At 44.6% G+C, this 26,739-nt stretch overlaps 1 protein-coding gene across 6 annotated transcripts in view; it reads right to left on the reverse strand.

Moving 5' to 3' along the window:
- PHC2 (polyhomeotic homolog 2) overlaps positions 1-26,739 on the reverse strand; it is a 154,945-nt gene that overhangs the window by 101,368 nt on the left and 26,838 nt on the right. For 2 of the 6 annotated variants that reach the window (XM_032160171.2, XM_058443462.1), the window contains exon 1: positions 10,094-10,209. The exons of 3 other annotated variants lie outside the window; for them this stretch is intronic. The gene's annotated coding sequence lies outside the window, so the exon portion shown is untranslated. Of the gene's footprint in view, positions 1-10,093; positions 10,210-10,894; positions 10,963-26,739 lie in introns of those variants that run through there. One more of the 6 variants, XM_058443463.1, reaches the window with a different exon arrangement.

A 26,739-nucleotide genomic window follows, 5' to 3' on the forward strand; every position in this document is an offset into this window, starting at 1 on the left:
TTTGGGTGGTCATTATTCAGCCTACTACTTATCACTAGGGAAGGCTGATGTGGTGTGGAAATTATTACATAAACAACATTTATTTTTAAACGATATTTAGCTCTCTCTACAACAAACCTGTTATGCAACCATCTTTCAAGGCACAATCCATTCACCTAGAGATAGGTCCCAAAACTGTAAGCATAGTATCTACAATGAACTATAACACCACAATAGTGCTAACATACAAACTCAAATCTATACAATTATGACACTGATCACAAACTTTGGGGGAGGGAAACATGCCTGGACCTTCTTGTGATTAAAATAAAACAGCTTACTAAGATCACTAGTACGAATCAAGAAGATAAAGAGAAACTAGATTTGGTGATGGCAGTTATAACTAAAGGAAGATTGAAAAAAATCAGCTCACTCTTAATGACCACAGGTACTGGAACTCAAAGCCTGCATGTTCACCCTACATTACACAGTAATGAAGAACTTCAGTTCTAGAGTCAGTCCTCAGTTCAAAATCTGGCTAATGTATTCATGATTTGAACTTGGACAAGTTATTTCACCTCTTTTTTTTCTTTTTTATTTCCTTTTTGTCACCCAGGCTGGAGTGTGGTGGCATGATCATAGCTCACTGCAACCTTGACCTCTTGGGCTCAAGCAATCCTCCCACCTCAGCCTCCTGAGTAGCTGAGACCACAGGTGCATGCTACCACACCTGGCTTATTTTTAAATTTTTTTGTAGAGACAAAGTCTTGCCATGTTGCCCAGGTTAGTCTCAAACTCTTGAGCTCAAGTGATCCTCCTGCCTCGGCCTCCCAAAGGGCTGTGATTACAGGTGTAAGCCACCGTGCCCAGACTATTTTCACCTCTTTGAGCCTGTTTCTTCATCTGTAAAGTGGAAATAACATGAGTACTTACCTCAGAGTAGCTGTGAGGATTAAATAAGAATTCACATAATGCTCTAGCATGACAATTATCATATACGAGCACTCAATAGGTTGTAATTCCAACTATTATTATGTAATAAACACTACCAACTCTAACACAACTCCATCTTTTCTATTCAAGAGAAATATTTTCTTATCTTCAGTTTCTTTACTGTCAGGAGCTATTCCTCTGGGGACTGTCATCTCAGGGAGGAAAGGCACCCACATGACAAAAGCAAATAAAATAATGTAGTCTGCAATTCTGGTATGCATGTCCTTGGGGAAACAGGAAAAGAGGAATAAAGATGGGACTTTGTAAGCTAGTAAAGGACAGGAAGTAGGGCAAAGTGTGTGACTGAGACATACAGTACTTGAGGTTGGGGGAAATAAGAAAAAAATAAGAATTTAAATAGCAGAAGTCTAAGTAAAAGGATGTAATAGATGCATTCTCTACAGGAACTTATTCAATGACTAGAACTTTGCACTCTGGAAATATGAAGGCTGAAAGGAAGGAGTTATGGGTTATGTCATGAGGAGTACAGACAAGACAAACCCAAATGAGCTCATTTCAACATACCAGAACCCCAGTCCCAGGACTGAGATGAAGTAGAGGATAGACAAGAGAAGCTAAAAACTCAAGAAAGTTTGTGTTTAGGACAAATAAAACACTGCAAGCAACTCCAAGATATGGGTGGTGTGTTGTTCCTCAGTATTTCCAGCAGCGAGTCCAGTATCTCACATGCCATTAACAAACTGGGGTTGAATGAACAAACATATATATTCAAAACGAAACATACTGGCAGTAGACGAAAAGGCTCATTAAAGGTTCTTTGCTAACTGCATGATTCCGTCTCTGGTCTCACTCATGTCCAAACCACCCTTCACATTGCTGATGTGTTCTTCCTAAAAGGCAGATCTGATCACGTTACTCCTAAGGGCTTTAACAGCTCCCTATGGCCTCCACTGTAAAGTCCAAATTCCGTAGCCTGGTAAACCAAGCCTTTTGTGATTTGATGCCAGCCTACTTTTCAGCCTTGTTTCTGCGACGACCCTCCTCAAATGTTCTGCTGTGGTCTTGGAAGGTTGTTGGAGGTCCCCCCATATGTGCTCTCTCAAGCAAATACACCCCCACCTTTGCAGACACTGCTTCCTGTCTGGCTGAGAAGCTCCCTCTTACCCTTCAAATGTCACTTTCTCCAGAAAACTTTTCCTAACATTTCTAAGCAGGGACCATACTTCTATTATGGTACTAAGTACAGTACCATAATTAATGTTTCCATATCTTTCTTTCTTTAGAAGCCTCTGTAGTACCAGGCCTGGGTTCTCCTCATCTTTGCATCCCCAGCTGCTACAGTGAGGTATAGAAGCTTATTAAATGTTTGTTGAATACATAAATAAGATTGTAGAGGCCAAAAATAGAAATAAAGCTTAAATACTCAGGTAAACAAAGACAGCAGGATACTAAAAGACAGTTAGGGATGGGCAAGCCCATCCCTGAAATCAGAAGATTTTGTCATGGCTAGCAGCTGCAATACGCCCTTCCAATTGAGCTCTGTTATCATGATCAGAAACCAAATTGTGGGCTGGTTATATGATGGGGCTGACCTAGTATCACATTCCCTACTTATATTATTCCAAACCATTTCTAATACTCTGCCTTTGAGAAAGCAATTTCATTTTCACGTGCTTTAGTGTCACCATCTTACGTGAAGTAACCTCTATTTCGAAATGCCCTAAAAGCCAAGTTCTGCCCTCTTATTCTAATTCTCATTTTCTCTCTCTCTTACTAAGTGGAATGGAAAACTTCCTTGCTAACTTAACAATGAGAATAGTCTGAGCCTAAATTTACTGTATACTTTAGGCAAGTTATTATACCTTTATACATCTCAACTTTCTGTTCCTTCAAATATCAACTCTATCTAGGAGGCCCCAGGAAATAATGAAAAGTAAAACCTACACAATTCTTATTATGTACCTCACATGTATTAACCTGTTTAATTCTATAATTCTTCGAGATAGGGACTGTGATTCTCATTCTCCCCCACTATACCCAAGAAGACTGGAGCAGAGAGAGTACAGATGGAAGGAGGCTGGGAAGTTCACAGCTCACGAGTGGCAGAGGTAAGGCTGGAACCCCAGCATTATGGCTTTAGTGTCCCTGCAGTGAACTCTTACCTCCAACTGCCTCTCTGCAGGCCGGTGGAAGATACTGTGCTTGGAACATAACTCTAGCACATTAAAGTATTAAAGGGCTTAAAAATTATATATTTTTTGAAACAAATGCAAGCCTTATTTGTAACTGAAAACAAAATAAAAGTGGGAAGAGAAGGAATGGAGACACTGAATGGTAGGCTTCAGATATGGGACAGTGTTCCATATTTCAATCCAAATGCATTTTACAGCCAAGATTTTAAGACCTGAAACCATCCGTCCCATACAGTTAAAATAAGAAGGATCTCATGATTGTAGCCATCAAGGAGACAGATGTGTCCTTCACTGGTACTGTATCTAAAATTAAGATGACACTGTCACTAAATGGACATCTACTTTGGGGTATGGCTTTATGGACCAATGAATTAGGTTTTCCTCAGGAGCAGCAACCAAAGAATATAAATAACACAAGATACACTCCTGTTAAGCTTTTTGTACAGAAGCAGAATTTTATTTCTAGAAACAGCATTAGATATTTAATTAAGTTCACATTACCCTATACTAAAAAAATTAATTTGGGGCAAAACTTAAAGAACTAGTTGTAATGCAGTACTTTCAAATTATCAACTGCTTATAATTATATTTCCTTCTGGACAATGGAAATATATATTTTTTATTTAGAAAGTGCTGAATAAGGCCAGGCACAGTGGCTGACGCCTGTAATCCCAGCACTTTGGGAGGCCGAGGAGGGCGGGTCATGAGGTCAGGAGTTCAACACCAGCCTGGCCAACGTGGTGAAACCCCATCTCTACTAAAAATACAAAAATTAGCCGGGCGTGGTGGCACGCACCTGTAGTCCCAGCTACTCGGGAGGCTGAGGCAGGAGAATCGCTTGAACCTGGGAGGTGGAGGTTGCAGTGAGCCGAGATCGCACCATTGCACTCCAGCCTGGTCGACAGAACAAGACTCCGTCTCAAAAAAAAAAAAAAAAAAAAAAAGTGCTGAATATTTGTTGAGTAAATTAATACTATTATAGAGATTGATTCATTAATACTATTTTACAGATAGATTCATTTCCAGATGGTTCCTTAGAAGGAATGGGTGCCTTATAATAGTCATCATTTGTCCTGGAGAACTTACTCCTCAAGACTCTTGAAAAGTCTAAAGCCACCTTTATCTGTACCCATGGTTTCTACATCTTTTCTTCCCCCATCAGAAAGAGAACAGAGAAAGATCAGGTTACATTGCTTCTGTGGGCCTGCATAAATTCCTGCGAGGTTCTCTCTTCTGTCAGGAAAAGTTTCCCTGGCAACCATATTTACACACTCACTCAATTCCCTCCCCTCCTTTGATTCACTGGTGAGTATAAAAATTAATTTGCATTGATTTGCTGAAGCTTACAAGTTAATCATTCTAACAGACTCACAAAATTTTAGATGCTGGTCTCTGCCCAAAACTTGTTTCTTAAAGGGCCTGTTTACTTTCTTTAGAAATTTGAATGTAATTATCTTCAGTTTAAATATTTTTAAATACATTTAATATGTATTCTGAATGTTTCTGCCTTCAGGTACAAAAAACAATATTTTTCTAAGGGCATCTGGCCTATATTATTAGTTAGGACGATCAAGAAACAAAGAGATACTTTAGTTCTGAGTAAGCAAGGGGTCAGATTCTTATCCAGCTATAATAAGGCCCTGGAAGATAAAAGTCAAGGACCAAAACAAAAAGTCTGGGTCACATGAAAAGATGAATCAGGCCTAAGATTCTGGGTGATCTGAGGTCAGGACCTGGATAACAGGAATGGGACATGAGTTATCAAGAACTGAGTTTCATTAATTCATTCGCTAAGTATTTGCTGTGCATCTACTACTAGGGCATGGTGTCGGGAAAAGGGCAATGAATAAGCCAGACACAGATGTACCCTCATAAAATTTAAGAGTCAAATATCTGAATAGTAAACAAATGTTGACTTTATTATTGAACCAAGTATCTTTGGACTAGGGGTGCTCACTCTATAATTTCCTATAAGGGCCAGAATTGGTTTCAGACTAGGAATGGCCCAGAGACCTATAGATAAAGATAAGTTCAAGAAGTCTTCACTGGAGTAGATAAGTTGGCAAGTCAAGCAGTCTTGGACATACACAACAGTTTCTTTACATTTAACCTTCAACAACAATGATATATGAGCGTATCACAGGAAACAAGGCTAGACACTTTGCAATATACCTACGTTTCATAAAGAATAAAGTCAAAGCTGATAAAGGTATGAGTTATTCTTCAGCTCTTTTAACAACCATTTACTGAGCATCGGTGATGTTCAAGAAACAGTTTTAGGAACTGAAGTTAAGGGTATGAAAAAGACACGGTCCCTAGCAATTGTAACAATGTGGTAAATGCTATAATGAGATGCTAAAGTATGAAGAAATATCAAAGAGGAAGATTACTAATTCTTAAAAAGCAAGCTGGGAAATGCCTTCTGAGAGGTAATGCTTGAACTGAGTCTTAAAAGATAAGTAGAAAATTTTGTTTTAGGCTGGTAAATGTTGGGGTAATTTGTTATACAGCAATGGATAACTACTACAGTGCCTTATGGAGACCATGCCACAGCATAACTAGGAGTCTACGGAGAAGACCCAACCCAGCCATGTAAACTGTGTTTCATGATGTACACTGCAGGTTATATTGGACATCTCTTCATATTTTTCTTCTCACGTATTCTTAGGCTTACCTGGTCCATGTTGGGCATAGAAAATGAGAACAAACACTCTGAACGGGGATGAGACAGGTAATGGGAGGAGGCAACACAGTCTCAGTCTTGTCTGATTTCCCCCACGAAGGAATCCAGGTTGGTTGACGTAGGACTTGGTCAAGTGGTAAGTGTCAAGTGATGTCAGGACTTGGTCAAATCATTACTCAGAGAGACCAGAAGTGAGAGGAGCAAGATGATGAGTAAAAATTGTTTCTGAGAGAACCATAACCATGAAACCCAGAAAAACCTAATTGGTTGTCAGTTTGCTAATCACTTTTCTATTTCTTTTCTAAAGTCAAAAATGAGAGAAAATAGCAGTTTCTGTTTGTCATGATTCATGTGGGTAGATGAAGGAACAGAGTAGGCAACAAAGGCAAGACAGAACAGAAGCATTCCAGATAATGGTGGCAACCAGTGGGGTTCAAAGCTGCTGCTGGTGGGGGGGTCCATGGTTTGAGGGTCAAAGGGTGGCATCGACCTGGTTAAAAAGGCACCAGATGAGGGCAGACAAGTCATAGTGTACCTGTTCCACTCCAATTTCTGTTTCAGTAGGTTGAAAAATGGTCTCCATATCTTCCCATGAACACATGGGTATATCTGACTACAAAAGGAATAGAAATGAACTTGTGTTGTATTTAAACTGGGAGTAACAATAGCATCAGGACTATAACTCTCTCCAGTAATACCCTCAAAACATGGTGGATGAGTTTCCAGAAGTCAGTCTAAGTAAGCAATTCCTTGCCTCTTTATGCTCTATTCTCTTCATATTGACTGGGCATTTCCTTTTGCCCTTCACACCAGCAAACTCAGAGTCCAAAATGAGGGGACCGTAGGAAAATGTGATTGTGCAGCACGACACAGCAAGCGAGGACTTAGGCCACCTACCCAAACCAAGGGCCACAGCACAAAATGCTTTCCTACCTTCAGGAGGTAGTACAGATACCTTCAGGCAGAACTGGGTACACAATTTGTGGGGCCTGGTGCAAAATGAAAATGTAGAACCCCCTTGTTAAAAAGTATTAAGAATTTCAAGACAGCAACAAGAGAGTATTAAACCAAGCGTGGGGCCCCTCTAAACACAAGGCCCTGGGAGACTGCATAGGTTGCATACCCACAAAGCTGGCCCTGACTTCGGAGACAGTATAGCATGGTCCTTCAGGAAAGCTTTAGAGTCTGAGCTGGATCCAAGCCCCATCTGTGCCACTCATTAGCTATGCGACCTCCGGCAATTTACTTAGTTTTTCCATGTTGCCAAGAGGTTGTGTGGTTATAATCTGGTGCTGGGAAAATTAAATGGGATAATGAACAGAATGTATACAAAGAGCTTAGCACAATGCCTAGCACATAGTGAGCACTCAATAAATGATAGCTGTACTATTACTGTTCAGTGAAACATACAGGTAGTTACCAAAGCAGTAAGTTTAAGAAATGAACTACTGACTTGCTATTAAGGATATGAAAGAAAAAGAATGATATTTTAGGTCAACTAAAATAATGAAGCAGACAGGGAAAATTAATCTTCCGCTTGACTGTGCTGCCTTCGCTAATCACTTTTCTATTTCTTTTCTACCTTTCATTGCCAAACATACAAAAGGTGATCCACATGACTCCACTTCTTACCTGCATCTCATGCCACAGTTCTCTCTCACGTGGTTTTTGATATCCCCATGGCCACCCCCACCACTCTACTGAAGCTATCATTTTCAAAAAGTTACCAATGACCTTCTGTTTACTAAATATAATGAATGTTTCCCACTCTTTCTGTACAATTTCATACTGCTGACCAATTTCTGCAGCTCAAAACTTTTTCTTCACTTGACTTCTGTGATACTACACTCTCATGGTTAATAGCATGTCTAACTGGCCTTGGCATCTGTCACATACACAACAAATGGTGGTGAATAGGATGCATGTGCTGGATGAATACATTAGATGGTTCTCTTGCTTCTTTGATATTCCTTATTTTCTACCATTCGGACTCCATGTCTTCTCCCTCCCTCCCTAAATGTGGGATATATCTCCAAGCTTCCGTCCTTCATCCTCTATTCTATTTCTATGCTGTTACCAGCGGTGAACTCAGCTAATCATATGGCTTCAATTTTCACCATTTTTTTCTTTTCTCAACTCCTATAATACCACGCATTAAGCATCTCAAAAAGGTACTAAATGACTGCTATACATTTTTTATTTCATTTAGTCCTCACAACTATATTGGGTAGGTGGCATTACTACAGATGAAGAAACTGAAGTCAAAGTCATGTAGCAAGTACCTGGTAGAACTGGGATCCAAATCTTTGTTTAGCTGAGAATAACCCCCATACGACACCACAACTCTCATTTTCCTGTCTCCTTCACATCACAAATACAGGATAGTATTTGCACACAAGCAGGTGTTCAGTAAATACACTGATTGAGAAGATTGCTTAAATACCGCCCATGATTTTCCAGCACTTACGGTATCATCAATCTTAGCAGACCATATTAAGCATGTCACCCCAGTGACACCTTCTTTACATGACTTGATCTGTAATATAATTCAAAACAGGAAATTTGCCAAAAACTCACCATAATCCATTCTAAAAATAAATTTGGTCTAAGCAAAGCAAAAAGGCCTTTATCTGATTCAAATATTGGGAGAGTTTTGGGGATGAGGTCCACTTTGCTACTCTGGGCCCAACCTTGCTCAGCTTCTAAATGATCAGGAAGCAAAAATAGGCTGGCTAGTTGATGGCTAATGAGGTTAAATGGACTATTTATAGTTCTAGAGATAGATGCTAAGACAGCAGAATGGGATTTTCTCTGCTCTGGTAGCTAAGACCTCATTAAAAGAAGCCCAATACATATGAGACATGGGTGGAAACTGGGATGAAGAGAAGAGGATAATAGTAAGGAGGGAGGGTGAACAGAAAGGGGGAGGCACTGGAAAGCCTATGGAGGGCCTGGCCCAGTCCGGCAGATCCACTGCTGTTATGCACAGCTGGCACCAGGCAACAGTGGGCTCAGCTGCATTTGCACGATTCATGGTCTCAGTCCTGGACTACTTGCCCTGACCCATCTCACACTCCAATCCTCTCTTAATCCAGATCCTTCCAGCTTCTGATCTTACTACTTATTTCCCCAGGTCTCACAAATTTGACATCCAGCATTGCTTCCCTAGTTATGGCCATGTATTCTCTTTTTGTATGATTTAGATTTGCCCTCCTCAGATGCTGCCTCTAGTGCCAAACATTATGCCCAGTTTTCAGGCCCTCTCCCTTGGAGCAATTGAAAACTACTCCTATTTCACCTCCACATGATGGACTCTTACTTGGAAAGATATGGGTGACAAAGACCAGGAATGAGACTCAGAAAAACTGATGAGGGGAAAATATGGGGGAGAAAACAGTAAGAAAAATATCACTGGACAATTGTGCTGGGAATGAGAAATTCTAGGCTACTTTTAGAAAGTTACATTACAGAGGAAGGAAAAAAAGCCATAGTTACAATAGAAAGCCATTCCCTAGAGATAACATATTCTTTATGTGGCTGCGTTCGCTGTTCCCCCGCTTTGGCTGCCTTTTCAGTCCTGTCCAATTTTCTCTGCAAGGTAAACTCCTATTCATCCTTCAACACCTTGCTTAAATATGTTCTCTGGAAAGCCTTCCCTGGTCCTCTCAGACAGCTAATTGTTCCCTCCTCTGTGCTTCCACAGCCCTTTGCATTCACGTCTATTATGCAATTTCATTTGTTTCTCCCACCACTTCTTTCAGGACAAGGACTAATTATCTTATTCATCTTTGCATCCCCAAGACATAGCAGAGTGCCTGGCATATGCCAAGTATTTGTTGTTGGGTGATAAAAGACATCAAGAGCAACGTGGAAGTGCAATTTGCACTTCACTTGCAAAATCAGATTGGTTTCTGGTACTTTTCAATTGTAACCGCGTTTTCTCTTGATTTAGAAGGAACGACTTTAGACTCATAAAAGAAACTCTATTAGTATCACGGGCGCATTCGCCGATTTTTCATCCCCACTTGTGATAGAAATATTTTTTTTCCCCCACACTTCCAAGAAACTCCCAGGGCAAGCTTAGTATCAGTGGCGCATCTCTCCTCCTACCATTTCTATTGTAGCGAAAGCTAAATTACACTGTCAGCCTAAAGCTGCCACCAGTCTTAGTGAATTGGGGGAGGGGGTTAATTACAAGAAGCCACTTCAGTAGCAGACTTAGGAGGGGGAAGGGGGGTAGGATGAATTTAAACCTCGCCTTATAAGAAATTTGTTAGACACTCACGTAGAACAGCCGCTTCCTCTGTGCATGACAGACCCGATCCAGGTGTCCAGCAGCGACCTTTTCCCATGGGTGTCAGGTCATCACCCAGCACAGAAAACAAGGGACCAGCGCCTTTCTAGGGCATCCCTCCTTCTCCAACCTTGGGGCCCGCTTTTCCTTTAGGGCACTGTTCTCTCCTCCCAGTTCCAGCAACCCCCGGTTCCCTCTGCTGGTGCCCCCCACGCCACGCTTGACTCTGGACAGAAAATGCCGGCGGCTGGGCTGTCACGCCGCGGCTGGCGAGCGGGCGCCCTGGTCAGGCCCGACGCCCGGGTCTCACCGCACTCTGCGGGACGAGCGGAGCAGGCGCAGGCCGCGCAAGGCCACGGGCTGCCGCGGCGCGGGCCTCTCCGCGGGAGGGGGCTTGGTCCCGGGAGAAAGCGAGCCAGTGACGGGACCTCGGCCCGTTCCCGTTCCGCTTCCTGGCAGTTCCCCGGCAAGCCTCGGCCCCGGAGCTCTCCGCAGCCCTCCTCGCGGCGGGTTCCCGGCCCGGGGGCGCCGCAATCTGCCGGTCGCCGGCCGGGACTGCGGGCTCCCAGCGCGGGCCCCACGCCGCGGACCAGGGGTCAGGCCGCCCGCCGCCCGCCCGTCCGTGCCCATGGCAATGCCCCGCCCCGCGCGGCCCGTCCCGGCCGAGCGCTCCGGCCGGACCGTGACAGCTGGGTGCCCAAAGGGTTAAGCCGGCAGCGCGGCGGCCGGTGTCCCCCGCGCGCTGCCCGTCAGCCACGAGCTGGCCCCAGCGCGCACGCGCCCGCCCGTTACCTGCGGTCGCCTCCGCGCTCCTCCTCCACCTGGCCGCTCTCTCCCGGGGGCCGCCCCTCAGCCCGCCCCCTCGGCTCGGCGCCGCGCACCCCGCTGGCTACTCGGACGCGGCCCGCGGAGGAGGGGCGTGGGCGCCATTACCATATATTAGCATACCAGCGCGCGTCACGTGGCAGCTCCAGCCAATGGTCACCCTGGAAGGGCGGGGATTGGGCGGAACACGCCTTAGTGCTGCTCCCAGCCTGAACCGGTGGCCATGGCAACGGGCGGGTGGGCGGGGGAGTGGGGAGGCGCCGGAGCCCCGTGCCCCCGGGAACATCTCCTGTACCTGAGCTCCACATGGCGACCACGCGCAGTTTTCCCACCTTGCGGATGGAGAGATTTGTCTCAGCCAGAGAGATTCAGATTCAGCCAATATTTATTGAGCACTTACCACGTGCCTTAACACTTTGCTGCAGAATGTGCTGTCTGTCCTATTAACCCCACTAGATAGTAGGGAAAGTGGAGGCTCAGAGAGGTTAGATCATTCACTCAAAATCATACAACAACGTTAAATGGCAAAAGTGGAGATCTAAGATCATTTTGACCTCAGACCCGGGACAATCGCGAGTTTTTTTAATCCAGCCGGGGTCTCCTAGCACCTCCTCACAATTCCAGGTGTGCTGAGCAGTTGAGAAAATCCTTGTACATAATTTGTACAGCGTTTTACTGTTTCCTTACAGTGACCTTTGAGATTAGTAGGCAGAACAGTTATGCCCGTATTACAAAGTAGAGAAAATGAGGCTCAGCGAGGCCATGTGACGTAATTTAGGTCAAACAGCTATTAAGAGCTAATGCTAAGTTACAGTGATTTACACTGAAGCTTATTACTTTAGAAACTTTTAAATTCAGTCTTCTCAACATGGTGGAATTACTGTGACCATTCTATGGATTAAGAAACCGAGACTTTGGGAAGTTAAGCAAATTGCCCAACGTTATACTGTTAGTAAATAGCAGATTTAGGGTTCAAATCCAGGTTTATCTGGCCCCAAAAGCTAGTCTCATTGTATCAGATTTATTTAATTTAGGATTTGACTTAGAATCCCTTCTCTAATAGAATTTTGTCTCCTCTCAAGATATGATGGTGTTATGTCTTAATCCCACAGCAAATATACCTTGTGACAAGTGACATGTGTTAAGGTCACAGAGGCTATATATTAAAAGAGAACAGAGTCACCAGGTAGGTAGGGGCACTGTAGAATTCTCTGTCTTTCCTTTGTTTTTTGCTTTTGTTTGTTTGTTTGTTTGTTTTTTTGAGTCCGATCTTGCTCTTGTCACCCAGACTGGAGTGCAATGGTGTGATCTTGGCTCACTGCAACCTCTGCCTGCTGGATTCAAGCTATTCTCCTGACTCAGCCTCCTGAGTAGCTGGGATTACAGGCATCTGCCACTACACCCGGCTAATTTTTGTACTTTTAGTAGAGACAGGGTTTCACCATGTTGGCCAGGTTGGTCTCGAACTCCTGACCTCAGGTGATCCGCCCGCCTTGGCCTCCCAGAGTGCTGGGATTACAGGCATAAGCCACCGCGTCCGGCCCGTCTTTCCATTTTTACCCTAGGGATTTGATAGTTTAGCTAAAGGCACAGTAGTTTAAAAACACAAACATCTGCGTACAGACTTGTTTAGCTCAGTGATTTTCTAATTTTATTTATTTATTTATTTATTTTTTAGAGACAGAATTATGCTCTATCATCCAGGCTGGAGTGCAGTGGTGTGATCATAGCTCACTATAACATTGAACTCCTGGGCTCAAGTGATCCTCCTGCCTCAGCCTTCCGAGGAGTAGCTGTGACTACAGGCATGCACCCCAACACCCGGGTAATTGTTATGTTGCCCAGGCTTGTCTTGAACTTCTGGCCTCAAGCAATCCTCCTACTTGGGCTTCCCAAAACTCTGAGATTCACAGGTGTGAGCTACCACATCTGGCCATGGTTCTCTAACTTTAATATATTTATGGGTTACTGGACAGGGCTCTATGCCTCAAACTAAATATACTAAACTTTATAGGCATTTAAAGTGATTATCAAAGCTAATTTTGAATATACGTACATTTCACCTTCCTAGACTGCTTTAAAACCCAGTTTCCTCCTAAAACATGACTGGTGCTTAAGAGCACAAACATAGAAGCAGACTTGCTTGGGTTAAAAATCCCGACTTGGCCACTCATTGACTGTGTGACCTTGGGCAAGTTACTTAAACTCTCGGTGCCTCAATTTCCTCATTTGTAAAATAGGATAGAAATGTTGTGACAATTTAATGACTTACTGTGTGTGTGTGTGTATATATATATATACATACTTAACTTCCCAAAGGCTCAGTTTCATATATATATATATGAGACATATATATATATATATATATAAATAACATTTCATATATAGGCCCCGGCCAGGGATAAACCCTCCATAATTGATAGCTATTGTCATTTTTGTTATCATCCCAGGAGCTTTCCTAGGAACAGACAACCCACATCTACACAATCTCTCAAGGCTTCCTAGCTAGCTTTGGAATTCTGAAGCTGCCTTCCATCCCTCGTGGCATACTAAACAGCCTGCTGTGCTGCTGAAGGCTTGTTATCTCTCCAGATGACATTCTCTCTTCTTGGGATCATAAATAATTCCTGCACTCAAAGGAGCTGGTTTCTCTTGCACATCTCCTAGCACCAAATTACTAGAGTTGCTCCTTGCGGAAGGGGATCTTGACAAACAGTGGAGCCATAAGTCAGGCTCCTTGAAACACTTTTATGAGCGCCTTAATGAGGGAGATGAGCTGTCATCAGGAACTCGTCCCGTCCTTCCTGACCACAGGAAATGAGCTTTTTGTGCTCAAAAGGTTTCCAAAGCTGAGGCGCAAAGAGTTTTCAGGAAGTGGGCCAGGGATGAGAAGTTGTTGACTCAGAGAATCCCAGGGCTAAACAGCCCCCATCCTGCCATTCACCCTAGAGGGTCAAATGACTCATGGTCTCATTGCAGCAATAGCACTAAAGGGTGGTGTGTGTGTGTGTGTGTGTGTGTGCGTGTGTGTGTGTGGTGTTAATCCTCCCCAGTTCCCCACTATGTGCACACTCCAACAGCCAACCTACTACCCTCTGACAAAAAGATACCATAGAATAGAACACTGGTTAAGAGCATTCTCTCTGGAATCAAAGATCCAGATTTGAATCCTGCTTCTACTACTCAACTATCTGTGTGATGTTAGGAAACTTGCTTAACCTCCCTGCATATCCATTTCCACATCTGTAAAATGGAAATAATAACAGTGTCCATTTTATAGGCTCTTGTTAGGATGAAATGAGTTACTAACATAAACTGCTTAGAACACCCCATAGTATATGTTAGAGATGTATTTGCTAATTAAACAAGAATAAATGTATAAATCCAGTACAAGCAACGTACTTTCTATAGCAGCCACTGCAGCTTAAGTGAAGTTCCCTAGGCCCTCTCCGATGTGCTGCCTGCCCTCCAACCCCCTTCTAACTGGCATATAAATGTTGCCTAGGAGTAGGAAGACATGTGCTTGGGAACTTTGGTTTGCGCTTGGCTCTGCCACATTCCTTGCTCTGTGAACTTGGCCAAGTTATTTTACATCTCTGAGCCATAGCTTCGTTATCTGTGAAATGAGACTAATTTCCTCCCAGAGTTGTTCTGAGCATTCAATCAGATAGTGTCTGGCAAGAGGTGATGAGGGCCTGAACTGGAAAGAGGTCATACCTCATCAAAAGCACCTTGTTCTTTTCCGGAGTTGTTTCTGGTAAACATCTTTGCTCTACATTAATGAGAATTACTAACATTTATGGAGCACTTAGCCTGGCCTTGTGCTATATACATCATTTTATTTAATCCTCAAAATAAACCTAAGCCTCTGAGAGATTAAGAAACGTGTTCAAGAAGATCACACTGGGAGTCACTGGCCGAGCCAGGATCCAAGCCGGGACTATCTGATTCCCAAGTCCCTGCTATTAAGCCACCATGCTACATGCAGGCCTCCTACTCCAGCTTGGCTCATAGGGCCCAGGGAATGTGTGTTACATTTCTTTAGCATCCTTCCCCCATCCATATATATACTCTCTCCAGTCACCCACCAGCACCAGGCATAGTAGGTGCTCCCTACACATTTACTGAATGAGAGAAAATAAGTGACTATGACATCCTTTTACAGTGATAAAAGTCCGTTTTTTCTTGAGCAGTCCCTGGTGGGAATAAAAGCAGCTGGTGACTCTCCTCCCCACCCCCTAGCATCCTCTTTCTAATAAATAATAATGTGGGAGGCCTCCCTCCTTTCCCCATGGGAGAGTTAGGCTTCTTGGTGTCAGAGATCCACAATAGACACAGTGATGACTCATCTTCAGTGTGCAACTGGAGAGATGTCAGGACCCCTGGAGCTTTTTAGGGCTCCGTTAATATGCATCAGTAGGGTAATTTCCAAATAACGGCCTTGGATGGATGTATTTGCTGAGGGGTGCCCTAACAAAATATCACAAACCAGGTGGCTTAAAACAGCCCAAGTTTTATCTCTTACAGTTTAGGAGGCTGTAAGTCTGAAATCAAGGTGTCATCAGGGTTGGTTCCTTCTTGGGGCATCAGGGGGAAAATCTGTTCCATGCCGCTCTCCCAGTTTCTGGTGGCTGCCAGCAATCCTTGGCATCACTTGGTTTGTGGATGTGTCACTCCAATCTCTGCCTCTGTTGCCACATGGCGTTCTCTCTGTGTATCTGTACCCAAATTTACCTCTTCTTATAAGGACACCAGTCATGGGATTAGGGCCCACATCAATCCAGTATGATTTTGTCTTAACTTGATTACATTTGCAAAGACCCTATTTCTGGATAGGTCACATTCACAGGGACTAGGGGCTAGGACTTGAACATATCCTTTTGGGGGACATAACCCACAACAATATGTTTGGGGTAGAGTGGAGAGGAGATGGAAAATGAAGGGAGGGAATGAAGAGAAAGGGGAGGTTGTTCATGAGGGGCAGATCACATGGACAGAATGAAGTGTGACCAAGGGTTCCTCAAGAATGGGCCAAACTTTTTCTTCTAGGCCAATTCCATTCTTTCCCAAAGAAGTTTCTAGCTCACAGACTTACAATACCAGTGCTGGAAGGGACGCTGGGGAGTCATTCATTCACTCGACAAACATTTATCAAATATTCTTTGAGGAGGTGGGCAGAGAGAAAAGATGTGTTCTGGAGAAACTGTGGCCCAGAGGGTGGATGTGAGTTGTCTAAGATCACACATCAAGTCAGAATACAGCCAGGAACAGAGCAAGGTATGTCAAATAAGGTACGTCAAACAAGGTATGTCAAATAAGGTATGTCAAAGTCCAGACCTGAGCCTTTTGATGACTACTAGGAAGGTTATCAATCCCCCTGGACCTGAACCTTTGGTACATAGACAGATCTAAGTTTTTGAAAAATGTTTGTGTTCTGAGGCGCATTACCAACTTCCCCGAGCTTCCGTAGGTTGGTCCAGTATTTGAGGGTCTTTGGAGCCTTGGACAAAGTTAGAAACACGCCCTCTCTAAAAGTGCAATCCTGTAACCATTCTTCTCATTGGTCTAATTAATTGCCTAATCTTCGAAACATCATCTCTGGGTGCAACAGCAAAATTGGGCGTAATGGAACTCCCTGGGGCAGAGACAACATCTTGTTCATCTTTTTTTGTCCCCAGTGCTAATACAGAAACCATGGTGGAATCAGCCCTCAATAATCATTTGTTCAATGAATGAAAGAGCATTGCTCCAGTTAGTACCAAGGGCTATTTATATCTTACTGTTTCTATATCCCATGTTCAGTGGCAGTGCTGAGTTGGTTTAAGATACCTGAATTCCACTCTCAGAGTCACAGTTGTTTTGACGTGAATATTCCATTTACCATCACATCATTAGAAGAGATGGTATTTTGATTCCAATATTAGCTGATACAAATATTGTCCTGCCTCGAGCTGTCATGATGTGAGATATCAGTCTGTAGCAGTGAGCCTGAAAACTGGGGCAGGCCAGGGTCAGAGATGGGGTCAACCCAGCAGGAGTTGTCAGATCAGAGCAGGGGTGAGAAGGAGGTCAGACTGGAGATCAAAGTCCAGGAACTAGGGCAGGTACAGTCAGTCCTGACTCTTCCCAAGGATGGGGGCCTGCTAGCCGCTGCGCAGCCCCTTGGGAAAGCAGCTCATAAGCAGGTCCTCTGAGCAGGCTTTCTGTTTGAAGGTCCCCAGAGGGTTCTTTGTAATTTATCTGGGTTTGAGTTTCCCCCTCACAAGGGGGATATAATCAGTCAACATTATTCCGCAGACCTTATGTTCACATAATCAGATAAACTTTGAAAACCTGGAAACAACCTTGTTTATTCTTGCCATATGGCTCCAGGCTTACTGCTAGTTTTTAGATGCACAGTTTTAGGTCTGATTCTGGCTGTGCATCAGAATCACCTGTGAAATTTGTTAAAATACGGATTTTCAGGTTCCACCCCCAGAGATTCTGATTCCCTAAATCTGGGATGAACTGCTCACATCTTGAGAGGCAGTGATACAGTGGCTGAGTGTGGACACTCAGGCCTGGCTGCTTAGGTTTTTGATATTTTTCTCACTAGCCCAGTGAACTTGAGTGAATTTCTTAATGTTTCGGTGCCTCAGTATCTTATCTATAAAAGGGAATAATAATATTCAGCTCATTCGTTTGATATGAAGATTAATGATTTAATACCTGCAAAGTTTTGGAATACTAAGTGCTCAATAAATAATGCTTACTATTGTTCTCTTTCTTTTTTACCAGGCTCTACAAGTGACTTAGCAGCACAGTCCTTCCTTCACTCATTTATTCACTTGTTCATTTGTTCTAGAACTAAATACTGAGTACTCCTACCTGCCAGGACCCAGGCTAGATACACATAATTCTCCCTAGTTTTTTGTTTTATTTTATTTTTGGAGATAAAGTCTTGCTCTGTCACCCAGGCTGGAGGGCAGTGGCACAATCTCAGCTCACTGCAGCCTCGACTTTCCGCACTTAGGTGATCCTCCCGCCTCAGCCACCTAAGTAGCTGGGACTACAGGTGCGCACCATCATGTCTGGCTCATGTTTTGTATTTTTAGTAGAGATGGGGTTTCACCATATTGCCCAGACTGGTCTCGAACTCCTGGGCTTAAGCCACCTGCCTGTCTCAGCCTCCCAAAGTGCTGGGATTACTGGGTGATCCACCACGTCCAGCCTCTCCCCAGTTTATGGCCTACCTGGGAAGCTAGTATTGGGAAGCACTGTTTTACTCATTGCCTTTAGCTCTCCAAACCCTTATTGGATTCTGAGGCTCTGGGCTTCACCTCTGGTGTCCCTTAGGCACAATGACCTTCATTTTATAACCTTGAAATAGAGCAAAATGGAAAAAACATAGGAATCTATTGGACTTGGTGTTGCATTTTCTAGTTACGTGGCACTGGACAAATCACATGCAAAAGACCTTCTGTCTCCTGCCTTCCCTGAATCCCTGTTCTAGAAATGGCCTTGCTCCTCTTGTATCTAGAAGGCTGGGAGAACAGTCAAATATACTGTGCTTCCACCCCTCGCCCCAGGCCACACATGATTGGTCAAAGTGGACACCTGACCCAAACTGAACCAATCATATCCCATCTCCAGGCCCTTGAAGCCATTCTGCCTGTCTCTGGTTGCTCTCTGGAAAGGAGGTGGTATAAATGCAGGAGCCGTTGGCTGTGGACATTTTCCACCATGCATACCAGAAAACAGAGCCAGTCAGTCTTCAGTGAGAAAGAAAAGTCAATGCTTGGGTTTTTCAGGGTACTAAGATTCCAGATTGCTTCCTTAACCTGGGGCCCAGCACCATCTCCAGCCTTGGATTCTGTGACCCATCCATTGCCCTTATAGCACTTCCTCTTTATGCTTAAGTCTGATGTAGGGGGCATAACTTGTTTTTACCTTATGCTTGGAAGTCAGGCTTTATCCCCACAGCCGGTCCTCCCATGCTCGAGATGTCTGTTTCCCAAGGGTTGCTCAAGGGAGAAGTAAAATCAGGGATCCTGGTCTGGAGTCTTGAGACCAGAAAGCCCTAGCCCGGCTCTGGAGCCTCTGTTGCTACTTTAATAAGCTTTTGGGTCAGGGATCTTTAAGCACAGAGAGGAGGAAAGGGCTGCCTGAGGTCTTGAATACTAGTTGGGTGCCCGGCCAGGCTTTCATGGAAGGGATTCTTATTTCTAACATTCCTTGGCCAAAGAAGAATCTTCTGGAGAGCCATAGTCTCTTCTGCTGCCTGTCATGCCCAGGGCCTCTTCTGTTTCTTCATACTCACAATTCCTCAGACACTGATACCCTTTCCAAATTGAGCTGGATTTCCCATACACACCTGGAATTGGTGCTTAGGACGTATCTATCTCTCTTGCAGCTGGGGGCTAAGACGGGGAGCAGGAAGGTGAAGTGCAGCCGTTTCCATCCTACTATTACATAAGCTTCTGGTGTTTTCCTTATTTTAGGCCTGCCTCTCCTAGCATGTCATGGAGCTGATTTATGTTATCTCCTCCAGCAACTCTTTTGATTAGTTACGTATCAGTTCCTCCATTTTCCAGACAAGGCTGACATTTAGCTGGTTTGCACCAGTACAGCCTCAAGTGCTTGTTAGTAGCAAAATATTTTTCTAATGATTGCTGCTCCAAGCCCCTTAAGTGCCCGACTCCAACCTTCCTTGACACTCCCAGTTCTTCCCCCAGGATCCCTCAGACCTCTGCAGCTTCCAGCAACTAAAGGGTTAATAACTGGCACAGCAGGGACCTCCAGGATCTCTACAACTTTGTTTTGGACTCCTGGCACGCTTTCTGATTCATTCCTGTCCTGCCTTATTTGTCAGATATTTTAAATATCCTTGTTTACAGACAAGGTTTAGAGAAGTTAACTTCATTCATTCATTCACATGGTCATTCATTCATTCAGCACATTGTTATTGAGTGACAGCTTTCTGCCAGCCCTGTGCCAAGGATAAAATGCTGAACCAAATTGACATGGAGGAGTCCAGCTTGGTGCAGAGACAGATGAAAAATTAGGCGCTAAGTAGATAAACAAATACTAACAAACTGACTAGTGCTCTAAAGAGAAAGCCAGGACAGAATCATGTAGAGACTCGCTTTTAGATGAGAGGCCTTTGAAGGACTTTAGAAATTAACCAGACAAACAAAGGGCAGAGCTATTCAGGCACAGAGGGCACAGCAGACATGAAGAATATGCTGTTAGGTGAACTTGCCCAAGGTTACCCGGCAAAGAAGGGATAGGGCTTGGTTCTGGGTCCTGGTCTGCCTGGCTCTGAAGTCTCTGTTCTTTCTGTCCTCCTGGATTGTTTTGCCTCTGCTCATTCAGCCCCCTTTCCTCAATCCTTGAGTGTGGACCTCAGATCTGCAAATCGCTACTGTACTACCTATACCATAAAAAGCTACCCTTGGTGAGGTGCAGTGGCTCACGCCTGTAATCTCAGCACTTTGGGAGGCTGAGGCAGGAGGATCATCTGAGGTCAGGAGTTCGAGACCAGCCTGATCAATAAGGTGAAAGCCCATCTCTACTAAAAATACAAAAATTAGCCAGGCATGGTGGTGCATGCCTGTAATCTCAGCTACTCCGGAGGCTGAGGCAGGAGAATCACTTGAACCTGGGAGGCGGAGGTTGCAGTGAGCCGAGATTGCACCACTGAACTCCAGCCCGGGCGACAAAGTTAGACTCTGTCAAACAAACAAACAAACAAACAACAACAACAACAAAAACTACGCTTGTAATATATAGCACAGCCGTGCCTCAGCCAGAGGCCTCCTGCTACCTCAGCAAGTACATATTTCACCTAATTGAGCCATCCAATCTCCAGAGGTACAAAAGAATATTAGAAAAGTTACACAAGGACAGCTGTCTACAAAGCTAAACCCTGGTGGGGGTGGCAGAAGGAGCTTTCACTCCCCCACATAGTACCTGCTCTGGCACCAGTTCTGCCCACAGCTTCTCTGAAGGCAGTTTTATGCATGATCCTGATCCACCTTCCCCACCCCTGGGCAGAGCAGAGTAGACCAAGTGTGGGTACCTGGCCCCAGGGCAGACAATCTACAGGCAAGGAAGAAGCAAGAACAGATGAGCTGCCCTCACAAATTTGAACCAAAGGAAGACTGCTTGCAGAGCAGAAAGTGAGGACATGGAGCAGGAGGGAGAGGAGAAGGCAGCGGAGGCACCAAGGAAACATGGCCCGACTTTTGGCAGACACTGCCAATTGCCTCCCAGTATCCATTATCTTCAGTGTTGACAAGTGTTTAACAATGGGCCCTTGGTGTGTGGAGGGTGTGGCAGGGGCAGAGTCCAAATCTGTAGTGTTTGCCAATTTCTGTGATGTAAGTATTCCTATCAAGGTTGATTTCAAGTCATGACAATGAACACAGAAATGGGGGAAAAATGCATGCCATTGCCTTTCATGAGCCTATGTCAGCCAGCTCCAGGAGAGAAGACACCATTGAATTTCCTCCTCCTCCTCCTTCTCCTCCTCCTCCTCCTTCTCCTCCTCCTCCTCCTTCTCCTCCTCCTTCTCCTTCTCCTCCTCCTTCTTTTCTTTCTTTCCTCCCCTTCTTCCTCCTCCTCCTCCCCTTCTTCCTCCTCCTCCTCCTCCCCTTCTTCCTCTTTCTCCTCCTTCTTCCTTCTCATTCCTCCTCCCTCCTCCTATTTTCTTCTCTTTCTTCCTCCTCCGTTCTCCTCTGATCTTTCTCCTTCTTCTTCCTTCTTTCTTCTTTTTCTAATGGGAAGCCTTCTTCTAGTTTCATCAGGGGATGTAGCCACCTGGCTACCTGGCTAGAAACTACATTTCCTAGCCTGCTTATATTATATATGGCCATGTAAGTATGATTTGGGGAATGAGCTGTGAGCAGAAGTGATGTAGGCAACTTCTCTGTCACATCCTTCAAAGGATCACTGGGGGCCCTACTTACTTCCTTTTCCCCTTCCTGAGGGTGGAATGCAGACATGGTGTAAGAGAAGACAGACCCAGAGCGGATAGCAGGAGCAATGTTAGAGAGAACCTGGGTTTTTGGGCAACCTCATGGGGCAGAGCTTCCTAACAACCTCTGTACTATTTCATGAGAGAGAGGTAATTGTGTGCCTTACTAAGACTCGTATTAGATTGGTGCAAAAGTAATTGTGAGTTTTGCCATTGCAAGTAATAACAAAAACTGCGATGACTTTTGCACCAACCTAATATTTTGGAGCCTCTTTATTATCGCAGCTTACCCTGAATACCAACTAGTACTTAGCCCTAGAGCTACCTGGGGTTTGATGCATTTTATGGATATCTTCACCACATACCCCACCTCCTCTTTTAAAGTGTCCCAAATGATTCTGTTTATATTATAACCAAGGGTTATTAGTCAGCATTTGCTAATCTGTGCTATAGAAGCCACCCCTAAATCTCAATGACTGACAACCACAAAGATTTCCTTCCCACTTATGTTAATAACAGCTGCAGGTTATTTAAGCTTCTGCTGTACGTGTCCTCACATTCTAGGTCTCAGACTGAAGGAGCAGCTCCTATGTCAGTCTGAAGACAGCAGGAAAAAATGCAATAATTGAATCTTGCAATGGCTCTTAAAGCTTCTTTGGGGCCAGTGAATTATACACCCCCCATAGAGAGACACTGGCCATCTTATTGCGGTGGGCAGGGATGGGTAATCCCTTTTCTGAAAGTCCAGTGAATAATTGGGAATAATAATACTATTTACCACAACAGTCTAAAATGAAAGTCAGACATCATATGTTAGGGCAGTTGCTTTTATTATTGCCATTTTACAGATGAGGAAACTGAGGCTTAGAGAGGATAAGGGCCACACAATTGTATAGTTTTATACCTGCTTTTAGAACAGGATGTTTCTGAGAGGTTCACCTCAGTTTTCTGCAATGGATCCAATTGTTATTTAAAAAAAACAACCCTTGTAGAGAGTCTAGAATACCCTCTGCCTTCTAAAGTTTATGTTTGGAAGCCAAACTCAGGGGTTTGTAAAGAGCTTACTTCAGCTCAGCATGTAGAGAGAGAGGAAAAGGCCACAGAATATAAAGTTAGGGTGCTTGGGGGCTGGTTCAGGGGCTCTGCCACTATATCCCTGTTCAAACTCAGAAAGTTGTTTAACCTCTCTGATCTCAGTATCTACACATGGAAGGGCTCAGAGCATGCAATTAATAAGGTCTTTCCTGGCTCTAAGATGCCAATATCTAATTTCACCATTCCAAGTGAATTCTTTATTTAAAAACTACCTTGAAAGATAATCTTGATAAACTGCCAATTTCTGGTCATCTGATCATTCATTTTAGCTGTTCTATCAAAAGTTGATAGCGTGCTGTCTGTGCCAGGCTCTGCTCTAGGCACTGGGGGTAGAGGAATGAGTCAGACCTGGTCTTTTGCTTCCAGGAATTCATAGTCTGTTGGAGGAGAGAGATGAGGATATGGATAATGGTAAGCCTGAGATACATATCTTAATTACAAAACAGAGTGATCAGAACTATAAAGAAGATGGACGAGATGCTGTATCAGACTAGGAGGAAGTGGCTTCCTTGGGATAGATGTGGTGCTAACCAGTGAGGGAAGATACTGAGAGAACAGCAGGTAGAGAGATGAAGATGATGAGTTCAGGCTGGGAACTGGGGGACATAAGGGAGGAGGTGCCTGGCAGGCCAGTGGATAGCTGAGACTGAGGCTGGAAGAAGGTGTAGGTTCAGGATGTGGATTGGGGGTCATTTGCAAACAGATGGTCACTGAAGTCACAATAGCACATGAGATTGTGATTTTCCTTCCGTACATTATCCCTGGATGTTGGGCCAAGGACAGGGCCCTGAACTCCCAGCGGCCTGACCTCACAAGGTGGCCACACACACCAGCATTTCCCAGGGAGGGCCCTGAAAGGGATTGACGTAAGCTGGGTGCAACAGTGTACAAGTTGGCCCTGAAGGAACAAACGTGCAGCACCAATTCTGTTTTATGGCCTTGTCTGATGCTGGAACACGTAGAGAGGGCACCAGGTCATCCTCGGTGCAACAGGGACATAAATCAGGCAGCGTCCTGCTTCCTGTGGCCCCAGCCAAGGAGGACAGGACCTGCCCAGCCCTAACTGGGATCAATTACAGGCCATTCCTCGACCGATCCGAGCTTACTTCCACAGAGCTATGCAGGTCTGGCCCCAGGAGGCCCTGTGGAGAAGCAGCTCTTAGACTGTGTCTGTGACAAGATGCAGAGCTCTAACTTGGGCAGGGCAAAGGACACAGAGCTATTTGCCTAAGTGAAAAGGGTAAAAATGATAACGAAACAATGATGTCTGCTTTCATTGATGTGATGGGCCAGGTACGTGCCAAACACTTTACATTAATTTCATTTTAAACTCAGTAACCTTCTAAAGTGGGTTTTATTGCTGAACTCATTTTCCAGATGAATAAACAGGCTCAGTGAGGTGGAGTGATTTGCCCAAAGCTACCCACTTAGGAAGTGTTGGAACCCCCAATTCAAACCCACGTCTGTCTGCCTCCAGAGGCTGAGTTTAAAAAATGACAAAGAGACAGCAGGCCTAGGCAACCTGTTTTTTGGAGTCAAATAGGTTTGGATTCAAATCCTGGCTTTGCCATTTTCTAACTTTGTGATCTGAAGCAAGTCAATGTCCTTCTGAAGCCTCAGTTTTTTTCATCTGTGAAGTAGGGAGAGTAGAACCTAGTTGGCAACATTGTTATACAGATTAAGAATAATGTATATAAGATGTATATGAATGCTTGATAGTAATGTTACTATCACCATCACCATCCTTATTCTTGCCTGTCATCTTTGCGGCAGAGTGCATGCAAAGCCTGCAAGCATGAGAAAGGCAGCATTTTTGGAGAGCTGAATCCAGCCTTACTTGATTATGAGAAAGAGGGGTGCACTTTCTTTCACCACCAGGGAAAGGTGGTGTATTTTAGGGATAATTGTGGATCCTATCTGATATGGTTTGGCTGTGTCCCCACCCAAATCTCACCTTGAATTGTAATAATCCTCATGTGTCAAAGGCAGGGCCAGGTGGAGATAATTGAATCATGGGGGTGGTTTCCCCCACACTGTTCTCGTGGCAGTGAATAAGTTTCACAAGACCTGATGGCTTTATAAATGAGAGTTCCCCTGCACACGCTGTCTTGCCTGCTGCCACGTAAGATGTGACTTTGCTCCCCATTCACCTTTCACCATGACTGTGAGGCCTCCCCAGCCATGTGGAACTGTGAGTCAATTAAACTGCTTTCCTTTATAAATTACCCAGTCTCAGGTATGTCTTTATTAGCATCGTGAGAACAGACTAATACACTATCTATGACTGGATCCAAGGTGGCTATGGGTCCTCCGCCGGCTGGATGCATGGGTCATCATGGATGCAGCGAGCCTGCACATCACATCCTGCTTCTGTCCTTCCTGTCGGACCCTGCAGGAAGTTTTGGTTTCCCTAGCACTTGGGCATGCACGTGGTCCATTGTAGCTTCATTAGCTCTCTCTACATTATAAACTTCAGTCTTAGATCCTTTCGGTAAGTGGCTCATTAATTGTTTCTTTAGTTCAGAATCTACAAGAGAGAACCTAATTGGTCTAAGCTCACCATTTTATGCAGCACGAATCTGAATGAAGGAGGCATGCATACCTGAACAAAATCAGGCTTCTGTGGGGTAAAAAGAAAGTAAGGGGTGGAGGATAGTTGCTGGGAAGGCAATCAACAGTGACCACTACATTACACAAATCATTATTGAATCACAAATTGTGATGAGCACTTGGAAGAGGTACAGGGTGCTAAAAGAGAGGGTAACAGGAGGAACTAAATTATATTGGGTGTCAGGAAGGAGGTTTCATAAGGCCTATAGATTGCCTTCCTTCCAGCCAATACTCTGTTATTTAGAGTACAGGCCAAGCTGCTATAACAAAAAAGTCCCCAAAATATAATAGCTTAAATGAGATATGAGTTTATTTTATAGTCCAGAGAGGAGCAGTCCATGGCTGCAGGGCCAGCTCTGCCCCAGGGTGTCTTCTGGGGACCAGGTTGGTGAGTTGATGCTACTACCCTTAACATGAGGCTCCCACCTCTGGCTCCACAGGACCAAGGATGCTCACATCCTAGTGGCAAGAACTCAGAGTGCCACACCCAGCTGCAGGGGAGGATGGGGAAGGTAGAGTACTGCTGGGCCTCTGTATTCTCCAGTAAAACTCTGTGGGGGGTGTTGAACAAAAGGAAGGGATGGAGGCACATTGAGGGCAATCCCAAGCCTCTGCTATGGGTACCCTGCCCTTCGGGGAGGAGATGAAAAGCTCAAGGGCTTTGAAATAGTTAGATGCAGGCTGGGCGCGGTGGCTCAAGCCTGTAATCCCAGCACTTTGGGAGGCCGAGGCGGGTGGATCACGAGGTCAGGAGATCGAGACCATCCTGGCTAACACGGTGAAACCCCATGTCTACTAAAAGTACAAAAAAATTAGCTGGGCACGGTGGCAGGCGCCTGTAGTCCCAGCTACTCAGGAGGCTGAGGCAGGAGAATGGTGTGAACCCGGGAGGTGGAGCTGGCAGTGAGCCAAGATTGCACCCCTGCACTCCAGCCTGGGCAACAGAGTGAGACTCTGTCTCAAAAAAAAAAAGAAAAAAGAAAAAGAAATAGTTAGATGCAGTAGAGAGGCCCAGTAAGATGAGGACAAAGGGAGCCCACTGGGCTTGGCATTTAAGAGTTTTTATGGCCTCAAAGGGTAAGAGCCAGTCTGCAGGGTTGAGGGTGAGAAGTGAAGATACGGAGCTGGAAGAATTAGACAACTCTTTTGA

The sequence above is a fragment of the Hylobates moloch genome, unplaced genomic scaffold (assembly GCF_009828535.3).
Source record: "Hylobates moloch isolate HMO894 unplaced genomic scaffold, HMol_V3 SCAFFOLD_8, whole genome shotgun sequence".
NCBI lineage: Eukaryota > Metazoa > Chordata > Mammalia > Primates > Hylobatidae > Hylobates > Hylobates moloch.